We start from the raw sequence: 17579 nt of genomic DNA, 5'->3' as shown, positions 1-17579 counted from the left end.
CAGCCCCAAGTTTCTCATGCCATGTTCTTTTCCCAGTTCCTTAGCCAGGCTCTGCATCTCCTGACATAGCCCACTAACAGCAATTAAGCCACTCTACAGAAAGTCCCATCTGAACCCAGATCTCTGTAAGGTGTGAGGACATACCTTGTTGGGAGAGGAGGCTGCTATCAGGTCCCTGAGTACACTAATAGGCCCTAATGGCCCTGGCCAGCCTCACCTGGGACCTCCACCCACACACCCTGCCCATGGGCCCAGGGGCTCTATTGAAACTCAGGCCTGGGCATTCAGTCCCTGCCTGAGCTATGTTGTAGGAGTAGTGGTTTCTAGCTCATAGCCATGCCTGTGTCTGGCTGTGGATCACGTTGATTTGGATCCTCACCTGCAGACTGATTTCCTGGCTTGACCTCAGACCTGCTTTGTTACTGTGGACCTACCTGGAAATCACTGGGCTGTGTCTGACTCTGATTACTGTCACTAGACCTGATCCTGACCCTGTTCTATGGATTGACTTCCCAGTTAGACTTCTGATCTGTGTTGTCACCATAAACTTGCCTGATGATCTAGACTCTTGGCTGAACCTGACTACCATCCCTGGGCCTGCCTGCTCACCTCACTTAGGTACTGTAGGGCTAGGTCCTGGTTGGCAAGGCTCCTGCACTTCTGGTCTCATTATCATGCTCTGTTTCCCATTCCTTAGGGAGAAGGTGGTCTTCCCTGCTCCGACAGCAGCTTCTGGTGCCAGTCCTCTAAAGCATGTTTGGCAACATGTGAGCTCTCATGATTTAGGAAAAACAGGATAGAATATCTCATCAGTTTGAAATCCTTTCTTCTTGGGTGCTTGTCTTTTTTTTTTTAACTTTTTTTTAAAACATTGACCTCAGACAAACCAGTGGATAACTTTTTCCTTTTTTCCCCCTCTATATTGACTGTTTGTTATCAGAAGAAATGTCCTCGGAGTCAGGACTTGCTGTTCTTCGTGTTTTATCTGTGCAGTAAGTTCCATTAAGCAAAACGTAATTACAAAGCTATAAGATCTGCCTTCTTGGGGAATGACTGTTTGGGGCATTGTCTTTGAACTGGGAACAAACACAAGCTGATAAAACACTCAGTTTATTTAGCCATTCAGTTGTTTACTGTATAGCTTATCATACACATACAAATTGCTAGAGGAAAAAAATATTTCCTAAGTGGAATGCTGATCATTGCTGTATCCTTCAGGAATCATCTTATGCAGGTAAACAACTGTACTGGTGATTAAGTTGTTCCTTATGTACAAGCCTGAGCAAGATCTCACTCTACCTCTTCAGACTGACAAATCTTGACAAATCTTTTTTTTTTTGTGGTGATGTGCATCAAAGCACATGTAGAAGGGAAACATCACCTTATTTCATCTACTGCCTGTCAGTCTAGAAGTGCTTGCTTTTCCTCCTGCAGACTGTAGAGAAGCAAAACACCATATATTGGCAGGCTCTCAAGGATTTCCATACCATCAAGTAGCATTTCTTTAATTATGTGCTGAAACACATTTGAATTCAGGGCCTCACATCTTTTTGAAAGATGATCAAGAAAGATCCAGAGCACTGCAAATCTAGTTTCTGAGGTTCCAGCAAGACAGGGAAGGAAGACTGAAAGAAGCCATCAGGCTAGGTGTGGTCAGCACTTGTTGTGCTATGTCTGTGCTAATTTAAAGTTCTAGGCTGTCCTCTCAGCTCCAGTGAAATGGCAATAAGTGTAATCCAGCACAAGGTTTACTCAGCTGTTTCCCATGTCCCATCTCTCTAATTTGAACTGCCTGGTCAGGCTTTTGCAGGCTCTTTACTTTAGAATATAGGATGCCTATGCAACCATTAGGGACTAGTCTTTCTGTATGTATAAGTGAAATTCCAGTTCCAGCCTCTGTGCCCCCAAGAGGGGAACATCGTTTACCTCTCTAAAGACAAATCACAGCACAGTCATACTCATGTTGTTTGAGTTTTATCACCTTAACAGCTTCCTCAATTCCTTTTACAGATGCTGCAACTTTTTCAAACAGGAGTTCTCTTGTTCCATAATACCGGGTGTGCTGTGTGCAGCAAGCTTTCAGTCATTGACTTGAACTCCAAGCAGGAGGAATTATGAACAAGACTGGCTTAGCAACAGTAGTATAAAGACAACTTTTATCCAAGATAAGAAGTGACAGGTGTCACACCCCCTACTTCCAGCAGAAGCCCTGCCCTTACTGGCAGTCACATATTCTATTTGTCCTCTTCTGGTCACATGGTGTGTGTATGCCACATCTTTTTGCCCTGGGGGGTCACCATTTTGTAAAACATCATACCCAACACGTTCGCACACTGCTCTCTGATTCCGCTCCTTCTGATTTACGCAGAAGTCTGTCAGAACAGGCAGTCCTTTCCTCCTACATACACGGGGCCACCATTTTGTTTCAGCTGCTATTTTATGGTAGGGAGCCACCAATTTGTAAAATGTCATAATCCACATGTTTTTACACTGTTCTGTGATTGGCTGATGGCTGTTTCTTGACACCATCATACCCCACAGGTTCTCAGACAGCCCTGTGATTGGTTGGCAGGACCAGCCACCCCTCCCTGTCTACCTCAGAAAGACATCAGAGTAGGAAGTCCTCTCCCACTAAATACACAGGTGCTACCATTTTGTAAAATGTCATTACCCAGGAAGGGAGGAAGCCCCTGCCTACTACATGCATGGAGGCTGCCATTTCTGACAATGTCTTACCCCATGTGCTTTCATACTGCTCTGTGATTGGCTGGTTGCCATTTTTACAGAATCACAGAATCACAGAATTGTTTAGGTTGGAAGGGACCTCTGGAGATCATCTAGTCCAACCTCCCTGCTCAAGCAGGGTCACCTAGAGCATATTTCCCAGGATCACATCCAGACGGGTTTTGAATATCTCCAGGGAAGGAGACTCCACTACCTCTCTGGGCAACCTGTTCCAATGCTCTGTCACCCTCACAGTGAAGAAGTTTTTTCTCAGGTTCAGATGGAACTTCCTGTGGTTAAGTTTCTGCCCATTGCCTCTTGTCCTGTTGCTGGGCACCACGGAGAAGAGGCTGGCCTCATCCTCTTGACACCCTCCCTTCAGATACTTGTACACATTGATGAGATCGCCTCTCAATCTTCTCTTCTCCAGGCTGAACAGGCCCAGCTCTCTCAGCCTTTCTTCATAGGAGAGGTGCTCAGCAGCACCCTGTCTAGCTAGAAGCCAGTCACTAGTGGTGTTCCCCAGGGGGTCAATACTGGGTCCAGTACTGTTTAACATCTTCATCAGCAGAGGTGCTGCTGATGGTTTTAGAAACCATCATACCCATGTGGTCTCAGAGATCCTCTGATTGGCTGCCCATTTCCTTTGGATGAGGAAGGGCTCAGATATAAAAATATATACATTTATACCCAATATATACAACGTATATATCACAGGATCCCAGAATAGTTGGGATTGGAAGGCACCTCTGGAGATCATCTGGTCCAACCTCCCTGCTCAAGCAGGTTGTCCAGGACTGTGCCTAGTTGGGTTTTGAATATCTCCAAGGATGGAGACTCCACAACCTCTCTGGGCAAACTGTTCCAATGCTCAGGTGTAATTTCCTCTGTTTCAATTTGTGCCCCTTGCCTCTCATCCTGTCATTGGGAACCACTGAGAAGAGTCTGGCCCTGTCCTCTTGACACCCTCCCATCAGATATTTATAACCATTGATAAGATCCCCCCGAGTCTTCTCTTCTCCAGGCTAAACAATCCCAACTCTCAGCTTCTCTTCACATGAGAGATGCTCCAGTCCCTTAATCATTGTGGCCGTTTGCTGGACTCACTCCAGTAGGTCCATGTCTTTTTTGTACTGAGGATCCCAGAACTGGACACAGTACTCCAGATGTAACCTGAAAGAGGGGAAGAATCACCTCCCTCAACCTGCTGACAACTTTCTTCCTAATCTACCATTGGCTGCCTTTGCTGCAAGGGTGCATTACTGGCCCATGTCCAAGTTCTTGTGCACCAGGACCCCCCAGGTCCTTCTCTGCAAAGCTGCTCTAGAATTGGTTGGCCCCCATCCTGTATTGGTGCATAGGGTTATTCCTCCCCAGGTGCAGGGCTTGGCATTTCCCTTTGTGGAACTTCATGAGGTTCCTGGCTGCCCATTTCACAGAATCACAGAATCACAGAATCGTTTAGGTTGGAAGGGACCTCTGGAGATCATCTAGTCCAACCTCCCTGCTCAAGCAGGGTCACCTAGAGCACATTTCCCAGGATCACATCCAGACGGCTTTTGAATATCTCCAGCGAAGGAGACTCCACCACCTCTCTGGGCAACCTGTTCCAATGCTCTGTCACCCTCACAGTGAAGAAGTTTTTTCTCAGGTTCAGATGGAACTTCCTGTGGTTCAGTTTCTGCCCATTGCCTCTTGTCCTGTTGCTGGGCACCACGGAGACGAGTCTGGCCTCATCCTCTTGACACTCCCCCTTCAGATACTTGTACACATTGATGAGATCGCCTCTCAATCTTCTCTTCTCCAGGCTGAACAGGCCCAGCTCTTGCAGTCTTTCTTCATAGGAGAGATGCTCCAGCCCTCTAATCATCTTGGTAGCCCTCCGCTGGACTCTCTCCAGGAGTGCCATGTCTCTCTTGTACTGGGGAGCCCAGAACTGGACACAGTACTCCAGGTGAGGCCTCACCAGGGCTGAATAGAGGGGCAGGATCACCTCCCTCGACCTGCTGGCAATTTCTCCATCCTGTCAAGGTCCCTCTGAATGGCAGTGCAAACATCTGGTATATCAGCCACTCCTCCCAGTTTTGTATCATCAGCAAACTTGCTCAGGAGGTACTCTGTCCCATCATCCAGGTCATTAATGAAGATGTTAAACAGTACTGGACCCAGTATTGACCCCCTGGGGAACACCACTAGTGACTGGCTTCTAGCTAGACAGGGTGCTGCTGATCACAACCCTCTGAGCCCAGCAGTTCAGCCAGTTTTCAACCCACCTCACTGTCCTCTTACTTGGTACTTCATCAGTTTGTCAATGAGGATGTTATGGGAGAAAGTGTTGAAAGCCTTGCTGAAGTCAAGATAACCTACATCCACTGCTCTCCCTTTGTCCACTGAGCCAGTCATTTCATCATAGAAGACTATCAGGTTGGTCAAATATGATTTCCCTTTCAAAAATCCATACTGACTATTCCTGATCACCTTCTTGTCCTTCATATGTTTGGTAATGGTGTCCAAAATTAGTTGCTCCATCACCTTCCCAGGGATCAAGGTGAGGCTGATTGGCCTGTAGTTCCCCAGATCCTTCTTCTTGCCCTTCTCAAAGATAGGAGTGACATTTGAATTTTTCAAGTCCTCAGGAACCTCTCCTGATTGCCATTGCCTTTCAAAGATTATCGAGAGTGGCCTTGCAATGACATCAGCATGCTCTCTCAGCACTTGTGAGTGCATCCTATCAGGTCCCATGGACTTGTGTATGTCCGAATGGTTGAAATGTTACCTAACTTGATTCTCCTCCACTGAGGACAAGTCTTCCTTGCTCCAGGCTTCCCCTCTGGTCTCAGGGGCTTGGGGTTCCTGAGGGCTAGTCTTGCAAGTAAAGACTGAGGCAAAGAAGGCATTGAGTACCTCTGCCTTTTCTGTGTCCTTTGTCACCAGGGCCCCTGACCCATTCAGCAGTGAGCCCACATTTTCCCTGGTCTTCCTTTTGCGGCTGATATAACCATCAAAGCCCTTCCTGTTGCTCTCCATGTCCCTCACTGGCTTCAACTACAGCTGGGCTTTGGTTTTCCTAACCCCAACCCTACTCGTTGTTGTCCCCCATTAGGCCAGTAAATTTCAATTGGGACAAAAGGGACACGGTCGCCTATTACATAGTGTCTAAATTGGATGGAGGATGGGGGGCCACCCATCAATATCGGGCTGGCAGCTCCCCCTCCATGCATGCTGCCAGCAGGGCAGTGGGTGTTGCGGGTCCCCCCCTGCGCTCCCCAGGCTGCTCACTGCGCTCCCCCACCCCCGGGGGCTGTGTGTGCTGCTCAGGCTGGAGCTGCAGCCACCACTCGAGCAGCTCTGCGCTTGGGTTCACCGTCCACCTCCCCCCATGGCATGCCGCTCGCCGCAGGTCTCCGAACACAGAGCCGTGACTCGCCTCACATTTACCCACCTGTTTCCCGACTTCCCACCTCTCCTAACAGAGGACGCCTCTGCTACCCAAGAGAGCAGCGCTGCGACCTCCTCCACTGTGCCCACCCCCCCCATCACAGGTAGCACTATTGCTTTAAGATGAGGGGGGCAGTTCGCAGCACCTTACTCCGGATGGTTTTGCTCATGGGGATCTGATCTGGTCAGGTAAGCTGGGAGAATAAATCCCAGACAGCATTCCTGATTGCCACAGCTGGTTCATTCCTGCCACGATGTCCACCCGGTGAGTCTGTCGTTGATGTCCGCGGCAGCCAGCCAGGTTAACCGTGCTGTGCCCAGCACTCACTCCATTAGGGAGGGGGAAACGTTTCGACTTTGCTGCTGCGGGGTACAGAGGGTGTTGTGCAGCCTGGGATCCTGGGGCATGGCCCCCGTCCCATCGAGCTCCCCTCTCGTAAAATAAACCGCATCCACCCCATCTTCCCATAGCCTCAACAGCCACTCTAACAACCCTTCACAGGGCTGCTGCCTGTAGCGCCTCTACACAACCTGCAGCTCTGATGCTTTAAAATCGCGAGTAGTTGTGGCCCCTTGCAGCTTGGCTGTGTTCGATCCAGTAAGCGGCTGTGCTGCCCCCAGCCGGGCACCTGCCTCCCCCTCATGCTTGGTGTCTGACTTTGAGCTGGGGGGCTCATCGGGGCCCCAGATGTTGCCATCCCAAGTTTTCAGATCCCCATCTGCTTTTCGTACCAGTGCCCACACCGCCAGGGATGGACATCTCACTGCCCCCTGTCCCGCTGGCAATTTGCAATGCAGGCGACCACAATGGCACACCAGTGCTCCAGCTTCTCGGCTCAACCCGCAGTTGCACTTGCGACCTCCTGGGTCAGCTGATGAGCCTCCTTAGTGGCTTCAAGATTGCTTTCCACCTGCCCATTTTGCTGGTGCTGCATCAGTACAGGGTGTGGAGCACAATCAGCAAGACCCACCCCGGATCCCCTGCTGGCCTTTCGCGTTTCCAGCCCTGTTTTCTCCAACCAGAGTTTGGAGACCAGTTCCACGAGCTGGGGAACCCCCCAAGCTCATTCTCTAGCTCTGGCTACGCTGCGGGGGTGGCCCACCCTGCCAGCTTGCAAGCCATGGGTGCTCATCGACCTGTAGCGGGCCACCCGGGAAGACAGCTCCCCCTTGTCCTCTCGCCCCCAAAGAGGCATCTCTGCACTGGTATCCTGCTGGCTATGCCAAATGTGACCGCAAGGCAGGCAAGGGAGGGATGGATACCAGTGAAAAGAGACTCTCAAGGTTTGTGAAGGGTTAAACGGGATAGCTTTAAGACGACTTGCACGCCAGGCTGCGCGGGGAGCCCCGGGAACTGTGCAGATGGATCGGATGCCCAGGCGGGACTCAACTGGTCATTGTATTCTAAGGGTCCCTTAAATCTACTAGAACTACTCCTCTCCACGTTCCTGCTACACCTTCCCCAGTGGGTTCCCTCTCTGCACAAGGCTCTCAAGCACAGTGTGTATAAGTGTTGGCTTTGATGACCTGAAAAGATTGCCTGCCCATGGAATAGATTTCTAGGCTGTCCATTTATTATGCTAGTTTCACCCAAAGCATCTCCACATAGGTGAAGCAATTGTTGCACGGCGCACTTCATACAGCACTGTTGCCACACTGAGGCATTGGTAGAAGCAATCATCTCAGCTGCACTTGTTGACCCAGGGGCAGTACCTCAGTGCACCAGTGATCCCACCTCCATCTCCAGAGCCTCCTTTCATTGCTAAGTCAAACTTCTTTACCCCATAGGCCCTCAGAATTGAAAGTCTTTCTCTGACCAGCTGAACCTCATGCCTAACTCCATAGAGTTGGGAAATAGCTTACTGCTAACAAGGTAGACAGAGCTGCTTGTTGGGGTCAACTGACTTATTGTTCAAGTCCACTATGGATTTGCATAAAAGATATATCTTTTTTTTTTTTGCAAACTGAATCAAAGGGAACACATCTCTTTCATTCCTTTTGCCAGCAGGTGGTAAAATAAATGGATTATGTACCTTTTCTATTTACATGAAAATATTAGACATTTATTTTAAAAATTAAATGTATTTAAAATTGCTTAAAATGAAATAATGTGAATCTAGTTTAAAAGAGGAAGCAGTCCTAGTGCCATCTGAAGGAAAAGGAAACCTTTGAACAAGAGGAAATCCCTACCCAAGCCCTAGGAACTAGGGTGTTTGGAAGACATGAAGTCAGCTTGTGACAATGGTTAATTCTAGAGGTGCAGAGAGAACATTTTCTTCATTCTGGATTATTTACCTGGTTTGTTCAGAGCTGAGAAACTGGGAAGTGAAAAAAAAAAGCAAAGAAGTTTTTTTTTTAACCTCTTCCAATTTATGAATTAAAAAAAGATGTAAAACAATGAAATTCATTGATTCTAAAATCTTGAAGGACATGATGACCACAAGCTAAGTTCAAATCTCTGACTAAGGATAATATTACTTTTGCTTAATAAATCAGTTGGTTTGAAATGATGAACATATTTTGATAAACTTACTCTTTTGTGATGTGCATTCAGTAGTATGTAACTACCAAAGAGAAGAAGAAATAAGAAACCTCTCTCTTGTTGCAACTGAATATCTGTATGCATAAATATATATATCAGGGAATTAGAGATTGCTGTGCTGGGAGCATTTAGAAGACTGACAAATCAGACCAGTTTTAAACTTTAAAAAAAACTTTACTAAATTCAACCATTAGCAATACACTTCTTGCTAATGGTTAGTTCTTACACCTTATTAATCATCATCATTATAATATCAAATTTACTTCTTTGGAGATATTTGATGCTACACAGGATTTTTGATTTAGCAGCAACATACTGAACTCATGATGCAAGTGTAAGTTACACTTAGCTAAATATAGCAATTGCAATATACAGTTCAATCACAATACAAACGTGATCCCCATTACTGGTCTCTATAATATGCTCACCATCATGATACTGAGTGTCCCCAATCACCGGGAAGGAATACGTAGGTTGAAACCAGCTCAAGCCCCTTGCTCTCTTCGACATTCTTTTGCTAGTTTTTCAGGTTTTATACTCTATTTTGGGCTTAGCCACATATACGCTTCCCCCATGCTGGTCTGGCTAACTCAGGGAGACATTCACACTCTTTTGATGAACTCAAGGAGAAACATTTACACAACCAGTTGATCCACTCAACTGACAGAGCTGTTTATCTAAAACAAAGGCCACCCTCTGATCCCCTTTGTATATAAGTATTTTGTAATGACATCAATAAATTACTGATTGCACAGGGGGGCTTCTACACATGGAGATTCTGGGGCCGTGGCTAGAGGGCTACACTGCCAATTATTCCTCAAAGGTGACAGCCCCTAAGAGATGAGCGTGAGCATCTGTGATGCCTGGTTTAGAGGCCTTCATGCATAGTTGCAGATAGTACTTCCATTTCTACAAAGTTTGGACTTGTGCAGTACTGCTTCTAGCTAGTGGTCCTTCATCTCAGATCCATCCCATTATGAACAGAGGAGTCTGCACTACCACTGGGTCTGGACCTGTGATAGCTTCTGTTTGTTGAAGAGCCCAGACTACAGCCAGTATTTGCTGTTCCATTGGAGTGTATTGTTCAGCCGAACCCTGTAATATTTTGGACCAGTACCCAATTGGTTCTTTATGGGTCGAGTCTTGTGGCCACAGACCCTATGAGGCTATGTCACCTACTATGGTGACTTCCAGCTCCAAAGGGGTTCCTCCTCTTCCTGGACTCGGAATTCCATGCTGACTTAAAGCTTCTTTAGCTTGAGCAAAGACTGCCTTCTGTTTAGGGCCCCACCCAAAGGCAGCTTTCTTCCTTACTATGGGCTGTAGAATGTACCCGAGATGCGGGATAAAGGTTCGCCAGTAACCCATAAGCCCTAGGAAGGATTGAGCCTGACCTATAGATAGCGGTTCAGGGAAGTGGATAATGGTCTCAATGGCTTTTTGTGGTTTTTTTCCTCTGGGGACCTGACCAGAGTGTGCCTAGAAAGAGGACTTCATTGCTGGGGCCCTGTATTTTCTTTGGGTTCACTACCCACCCACTATTGGTTAATACATCTAGGACTCGTGCCTTTGCTTCAACAAGGCTTTCTTCAGTGCGACCGCTTAGCAAAATGTCATCCATATAGTGTTCCATTACTACCTTGTTGGGCAGGGTTACCTCGTCGAGGTCCCTGCTTACCAGTTGCTGACAAATGGTGGGGCTATGTTTGTAACCTTGTGGCAGCACCATAAAGGTATATTGATGGCCTTCCCAGGTAAATGAAAATTGATCTTGGCTCTTTTGTGTGATGGCAATAGAGAAAAAGGCATTTGCCAAATCTATTACCACATGCTAGCGTCCTATTCTGGTGGCCAATTGTTCCATGGTGGATACCATGTCAGGCACAGCCGCAGTTACCATCAGAGTTATGTAGCTGAGATTGTGGTAATCCACTGTCATTCTCCGGGAAGTGTCCTTCCTTTTCACTGGCCAAATAGGGCTATTAAAGGCGCTGGCTGCTGAATGACTGATGCTGGCCGCCAAAAGGCCTCGGACGGTATCTGTTATCATGCCCTCCTGGTATATGGTACTGTTTAGTGTTAACCACAGTGGTAGGCACTGGGAGTTCCACTGGGTCCCATTTAGAGTGCCCTCTCAAAATAGTAATAGCTGTTTTAATGCATAGGGGCTGCCCAAAAGAAAAGGGACCCCACTGAGTATTGATTGTTTTTCCTCAGAGTATATTGATGCCTAAAATATACTCTTGGATCAGGGTCACTGTAGTGAGAACGCCTGTGGAAGACCTGGCAAGGAGACAGTGACTGGCCGAGTACGTGGTAGCAGCCGCAGCATGTGAAACTGCACACTGACCGAATTCCCGGCAGGGGCCAGACACACGTAGTCCGTTCTGCCAGCAATGTCTAGCTGCTTCTCAGACAGTAGCTACTACAGGTTAGCACAGCAGAGATAAGGGAATAGTTCTAGTAGATTTAAGGGGCCCTTAGAATACAACAACGAGTTGAGGCCTGCCTGGGCGTCCGACCCGTCCGTCCAGCGGCCTCCCATCGGCAACCCCTCCGCGCAGTTCCCAGGGCTTCCCTCACAGTTTGAAGTGCAAATCGTTCATTAAATCTACTTTGCCTAACTGCTTACATGCCTTGAGCGTCTCTCTACACTGGTATCAGACCCTCCTTTTCCTGCCTTGCGGTCACACAAGGCATTCCTGTGATGGGACTGGTGTAGGAGGTGTGTTTTGTAGGCTCTTTAGAAAGGCTGTGCTACTTTGATGTGACATGATTACACATGATCTGATATGTCTCCCAGGCTGTCCTGGATAATTTGGAAGCACTGGCAAATCAGGAGGGCTCAAGGTTTGTTTATATTCAAAGAAAAAGCCTTAAAAGACAGACAGTCATGCCCCCCCCCCAACCCCCAGACAGAATACAAGGAATCACAGAATGGCCAAGGTTGGAAGGGACCTCTGGAGATCATCTAGTCCAACCTCCCTGCTCAAGCAGGGTCCTCTAGAGCACATTGCCCAGGATCGTGTCCAGATGGCTTTTGAATATCTCCAGGGAAGGAGACTCCACAACCTCTCTGGGCAGCCTGTTCCAGTGCTCTGTCACCCTCACAGGAAAGAAGTTTTTCCTCAGGTTCAGATGGAACTTCCTGTGTTTCAGTTTCTGCCCGTTGCCTCTTGTCCTGTCGCTGGGCACCACAGAGAAGAGTCTGGCCCCATCCTCTTGTCACCCTCCCTTCAGATACTTGTACACATTGATGAGATCCCTTCTCAGTCTTCTCTTCTCCAGGATAAACAGGCCCAGCTCTCTCAGCCTTTCTTCATAGGAGAGATGCTCCAGTCCCCTCATCATCTTAGTAGCCCTCCACTGGACTCTCTCCAGTAGTGCCATGTCTCTCTTGTACTGGGGAGCCCAGAACTGGACACAGGACTCCAGGTGAAGCCTCCCCAGGGCTGAGTAGAGGGGCAGGATCACCTCCCTCCACCTGCTGACAACACTCTGCCTAATGCACCCCAGGAGACCATTGGCCTTAAGGGCACACTGCTGGCTCATGCTTAACTTGTGGTCCACCAGGACTCCCAGGTCCTTCTCTGCAGAGCTGCTTTCCAGCAGGTCAACCCCCAGCCTGTACTGGTGCCTGGGGTTATTCCTCCCCAGGTGCAGGACCCTGCACTTGCCTTTGTTGAAGTTCATGAGGTTCCTCTCCGCCCATCTCTCCAGCCTGTCAAGGTCCCTCTGAATGGCAGCACAGCCTTCTGGTGTGTCAGCCACTCCTCCCAGTTTAGTATCATCAGCAAACTTGCTGAGAGTGCACCCTGTCCCTTCATCCAGGTCATTGATGAATATATTGAACAAGACTGGACCCAGGACTGACCCCTGGGGGACACCACTAGCTACAGGCCTCCAACTTGACTCTGTGCTGCTGACCACAACCCTCTGAGCTCGGTCATCCAGCCAGTTCTCAATCCACTTCACTGTCCACTCATCCAACCCACACTTCCTGAGCTTACCTATGAGATGCACCTCACAGGTGTACCTGTGAGCTACACAGCTACAGCTGCCTGGGGTGCCTGGTTAGCTACAATGACACTGACCAGGGACACCAAATGCCCCTCAGGCAGAGCTAGGAGAGGTAATTTTGAGAAATGAGCAGAAGGCTTTAAGGAAGGATAAAGCACTGGAGTTAGTCCAGGCTGTAATAGGTATGAAGCACTGTGTAAGAAAGATACTAGGAGTCCCAGGCCTAGTGTGAACCCTGCAGGTGGAGAAACAAGGAGGAAAGAGAGTAGCATCTTCTCTGTGGCTCCTTTCACATGCTTTGCAGACAGGTTTGGAAGTGAAGAGCCACATACAAAAGAACACCTGTCTGTTATCAGAGGTAAAGCAGCTAGATCAAGATGTTCAAGCAGAGCAAATTCAAAAGATATCAACATAAAAGAAGCAGTTTACGCTTAGTGTTAGTATTGTTAAATTTAGTACTGTGTTCTCAAGTAAGCATACTGGGAATATATGCCAGAAAGAAATTTAGGAGGGGTATCAAAAAATGTAAAAAAAAAAAGATTGAAACAGAGAAATGCTAACCAAGTGCTGTCAATACTTAAAAAGTTGAAAAAATGGTGGGTTAAGCATGTATATAAGAAGGTTTGAGTGGGGGTAATTCATGATAAAATATTCTAATAGACTTGGGATAGCGTTCACTTTGAAAGCCCTGTAATACATAGTTTTAACTGATGTGCTAACATCAACATTTTTTAGAGTGAAGAAAAGGTAAAATAAAAAAAAGAGAGAGCGTTCATGGTAAAACTTATGCATTAATGTAATGAGTGCTCATTTAAATTAAAATATAAAGTTCATCTGTTACAGAGAAACGATGGAACCAACGAATAACAAACATGGATGGAGTATTGGTGAGCAGTTGTTTCAGAATGATAGCTAATGAATTGACTAAAATTGTGGAAGCAAAGATGCAATTTATTAGATCCTTAACATCACAAGAAGGCCCTACATATGAAAATATTCTAGCTTGGGTAATTAAGATTACTATCAATAACAGTCTTTGCTATTTTTGTCTTCCATAAGTAGCACAGAAGAACAAGCAATCCATTACAACACTATGGATATTATTAATTGTATGCTGCTTAGCTTGTCCTTGGCTGTTTTTGTTTTTTTTATTATCATATATGCATAGATGAAGGGAAAAGTATAATCGCTTTTTTTAGATCAGTTGCTGTGGCTGAAATTCAAACAAGAGAAAAGCATGAGTAAACCAAGGCAACAAGGGAAAAATGGATCCAATTTAAAGGGATCTTCATCTCCAAACAAGAAAAACCCTGTTTCCCTTGGTGAGGATGGACATATCCCCTATTGTGAATACAGACTGCTATTAACAGCTCACCAGCATACGATGCAATGCCTATATACATAACAGAAACCAAGTGAATGTGACTTTGTATCTGCAAAAACATAGTATTTTGAGTATTATGAAAAACAAAAAAATGAATCAATCAAGTACAGAAATTTCTACCATGGTAAATTATCTTTTTAAATTATATACCTTTAGTGTGGCTTTACAACACGGGGACTGGGAAGACCACACTTTCACATAGCTTAGTTCTGAATATATTTTAGAACACCTATGTATAAATTGATGGCCTTTGGATGGGTAGAAAACCAAAACTTCCCCAATTATGGGAACATCAAAATACTACACACATGTATGATATGTAATCATGTATCAGTCCAATTAAAAATTTGTTTTGTTATGTTTTTTATGTTAGTCTTTGCAGGCCTATCTAGCAAAAACCATCTGCAATGACCTTGCTGAAGTTGGTGTTCCCAGCTAGCGAAGGAATGCATCATCTGTAAAAAATTTATTATCTGTGTTGGAGCCTCCTCTTCTGAAGTGATTCACTCCCTTTTTCTGTTTATCCACACACCTGGAGTCCTGTGAAGGACAAAGCGTAAAATCCAAAGGTATATTAACTCTGTAATGGCCTCATTAGGGTGGAGTTCAGATCTGCAGAGGCTATCACTCTGCTGCTCTGTGTTCTCCCCTAGAGCTATAGTAATAAACTGCTTCTGCTCTGACCTGAACCTAAAATGCATTCTGGTTATTCCGCGACACTTCTTGGCTCTTACCTCAAAAAGACATACTACTCGGAACTCAGGTTTTCACCAACTTGTAAGAACTTTATTCCCACAGCTAGGAATAATAGAATTAGAATGAGCCATTGTCAATATCTCTGCCTCCATTGAGATCATGGGAAATGCAACTATAGATGCCATTAAAGCCCTAAAAGAAGTTTCTCAAGCATCTCAAATAACTTTACAGACCTGTATAGCACTTGATATCTTACTAGCTTCTCAAGGAGGGATGTTTACATTAGTTGATACCTAAATTGTGTTCTGGTTATTCTGTGGCAGGTTGGTTTTGGTAGGTGGTGATTTTGCATTTGAGATTGTGTCTTTGTGGCTGGTGGTTGTTTTTTGGGGTGGGAGGTTGATGGGTGTTGGTTTTTTTGTGGTGGATGGCTTTTTGTGGTGGTTGGTTGGTTGTTTTTGTGTGTTTGGCTTCTGGTTGGTTGTTTTTGTGTGTTTGGCTTCTTTTTTTGTAGTTGAGGGTGAATGGGGTTTTTTTGGTGGTGTCCCAGTCCATAGCAGAGGAGCTCCCACACCAATTAAAGGGCATTTTGGAAAACTCGAGACTTACCAAATATAAAAGAATTGGATTCGTTTAGATGGTATAGGGTTACAATACTCAGATCAATGGATTTACAAATAATATAACTTTACTAATTCCAGTTAAACAATCAATACAAACATACAGTAGCTATATACAATGGTACTTAGTGGAAGCTTCCAGGAAAAAAATAACAACAAGGCAAATAAGGTTTCACAGTAAATAAAATTATGAATGATATTCATGCACCTATATAAGAAAAAAAAGAGAAGGTGTGCGGGGGTGGGGGTGGGGGAGATTGCCCTGATCAGGCCACGCTGGGCAGGTGTGCTGATCCCTGGGAACAAAGCCTGTAAAAGTGATCTAGCCACACCGGTTGGGGGGGGTGCTGATCCTTGGTATAAAACCGTGTTTGGGTACAACCCGTATTTGCGATCTGGCCACACTGATGGGGTATGCCAATCCCCGGGAGCAAAGCCCATAGTGGTTACCTCACATCACCTCGTGCAGCTGCTCAGGAGTGACGGACTCGGGTACGCTTGTCCTAGTCCGGCGTCCCATATCAGGAGGGAGTAGGGGGGGCACTGAAGGAGCACTCGTCTTCCTATCTGGTGCTTTCGCTCCTGATGATGCCTGTCCCGCAGCCTAGGAGGTCAGCGGGGGGCACCCTGCTGAGGTGAGGCTATGGCCCTAAGTGGTTTTACTCTTATAGCCTTGCTGCCACACTCCTCGGTTCTTCTCTTCCTTCTGTCACCATTGCCAACTCCAGCTGCCGACCTCTGCAGCGCCAGCGGCCACCTTTTGTAGACAAGGCCCAATTGTGGGTGTAGCCATGCCGAGCCTGGTTTCTGCCTCCCTTCTGGAAGGAAAGGCTGTGATGGACAGGCAGGGACCTGTGTCACATGTCATCAACATGTGACCTCTCCTTGCCAATGAATTTAAATGGACACTGGCAGGAATCAGTGGACACAGGTGTTCTCAGAGACTGTGCAGCTCCAGGAGTCCCCTGCCCCCACTGCAGCGGAGTTGTCAGAGGGCTCAGCACCGAGTGTAAAGGTGCATCATAACACCGTTGAAGAGGGCTGGAAGCTGGTGACCTCTCGTAGAAGGAGAAAGGCTCTTGCTCCTCCTCAAGACTTACCCTTGAAGAACAAGTTGAGCGCCCTCCAAGCTGAGGAGGAGCTGGGCATGGCTCCAAGGGAGGCAACAGGCCTGGCAGACCCTGTGCCGTGCAGGAACCCCCGGAAGAAGCAGCGAGGGATTGTTGTGGGTGACTCCCTGCTGCAGGGGACAGAGGCACCTATCTGCCGACCTGACCTCTTGTCCAGAGAGGTTTGCTGCCTGCCAGGGGCTCAAATAAGAGACGTCATGGAAAGACTGCCAAGGCTTGTCCATGCATCAGACTACTACCCTCTGCTGCTCTTCCATGTGGGCACTAATGACACGAAAGGCAAATTGGAAACCATCAAATGGGATTTCAGAGCTCTGGGAATGGTGGTCAAGGATCTGGGAGCCCAGGTCGTTTTCTCCTCAATCCTGCCTGTGAGGGGAAAGGACGGGAGGAGGAGTAGACGAGCCTTCCAAGTTAACAGCTGGCTGCGCCGCTGGTGTTGGCAGCAGGGCTTTGGTTTCTATGACCATGGGCCCCTGTTTGAAGATCAACAGCTGATGGGGAGCGATGGGATCCACCTTACCAAGCGGGGCACGCGCACCTTTGCCAACAGATTGGCCAGCCTGGTAAGGAGGGCTTTAAACTAGGCAAGATGGGGGAAGGGGAGTGGTATAGTGGCAGGAGAGTCAGTAAAACAGGCCCTGGTTCTCATGGGAGACTTCAACCACCCTGACACCTGCTGGGAAGAGAGCACAGCTAGGCACAAACAGTCCAGGAGGTTCCTGCAGAGCATTGAGGATAATTTCTTGACTCAGGTGGTGGAGACGCCAACGAGGAGAGGTGCAATGCTAGACCTTGTACTAACAAACAAAGAAGGTCTAGTTGGAGATGTGAAGGTTGGGGGCAGCCTTGGCTGCAGTGACCATGAGATGGTGGAGTTGAGGATCCTACGAGGAGAAAGCAGGGCAATGAGTAGGATCACAACCCTGGACTTCAGGAGAGCTAACTTTGGCCTCTTCAGGGACCTACTTGGAGGAATCCCATGGGGGAGGGCCCTAGAAGGAAGAGGGGTCCAGGAGAGCTGG

This window comes from Struthio camelus, chromosome W, assembly GCF_040807025.1.
Source record: "Struthio camelus isolate bStrCam1 chromosome W, bStrCam1.hap1, whole genome shotgun sequence".
Classification (NCBI taxonomy): Eukaryota; Metazoa; Chordata; class Aves; order Struthioniformes; family Struthionidae; genus Struthio; species Struthio camelus.
This window is presented reverse-complemented; position numbering follows the sequence as displayed.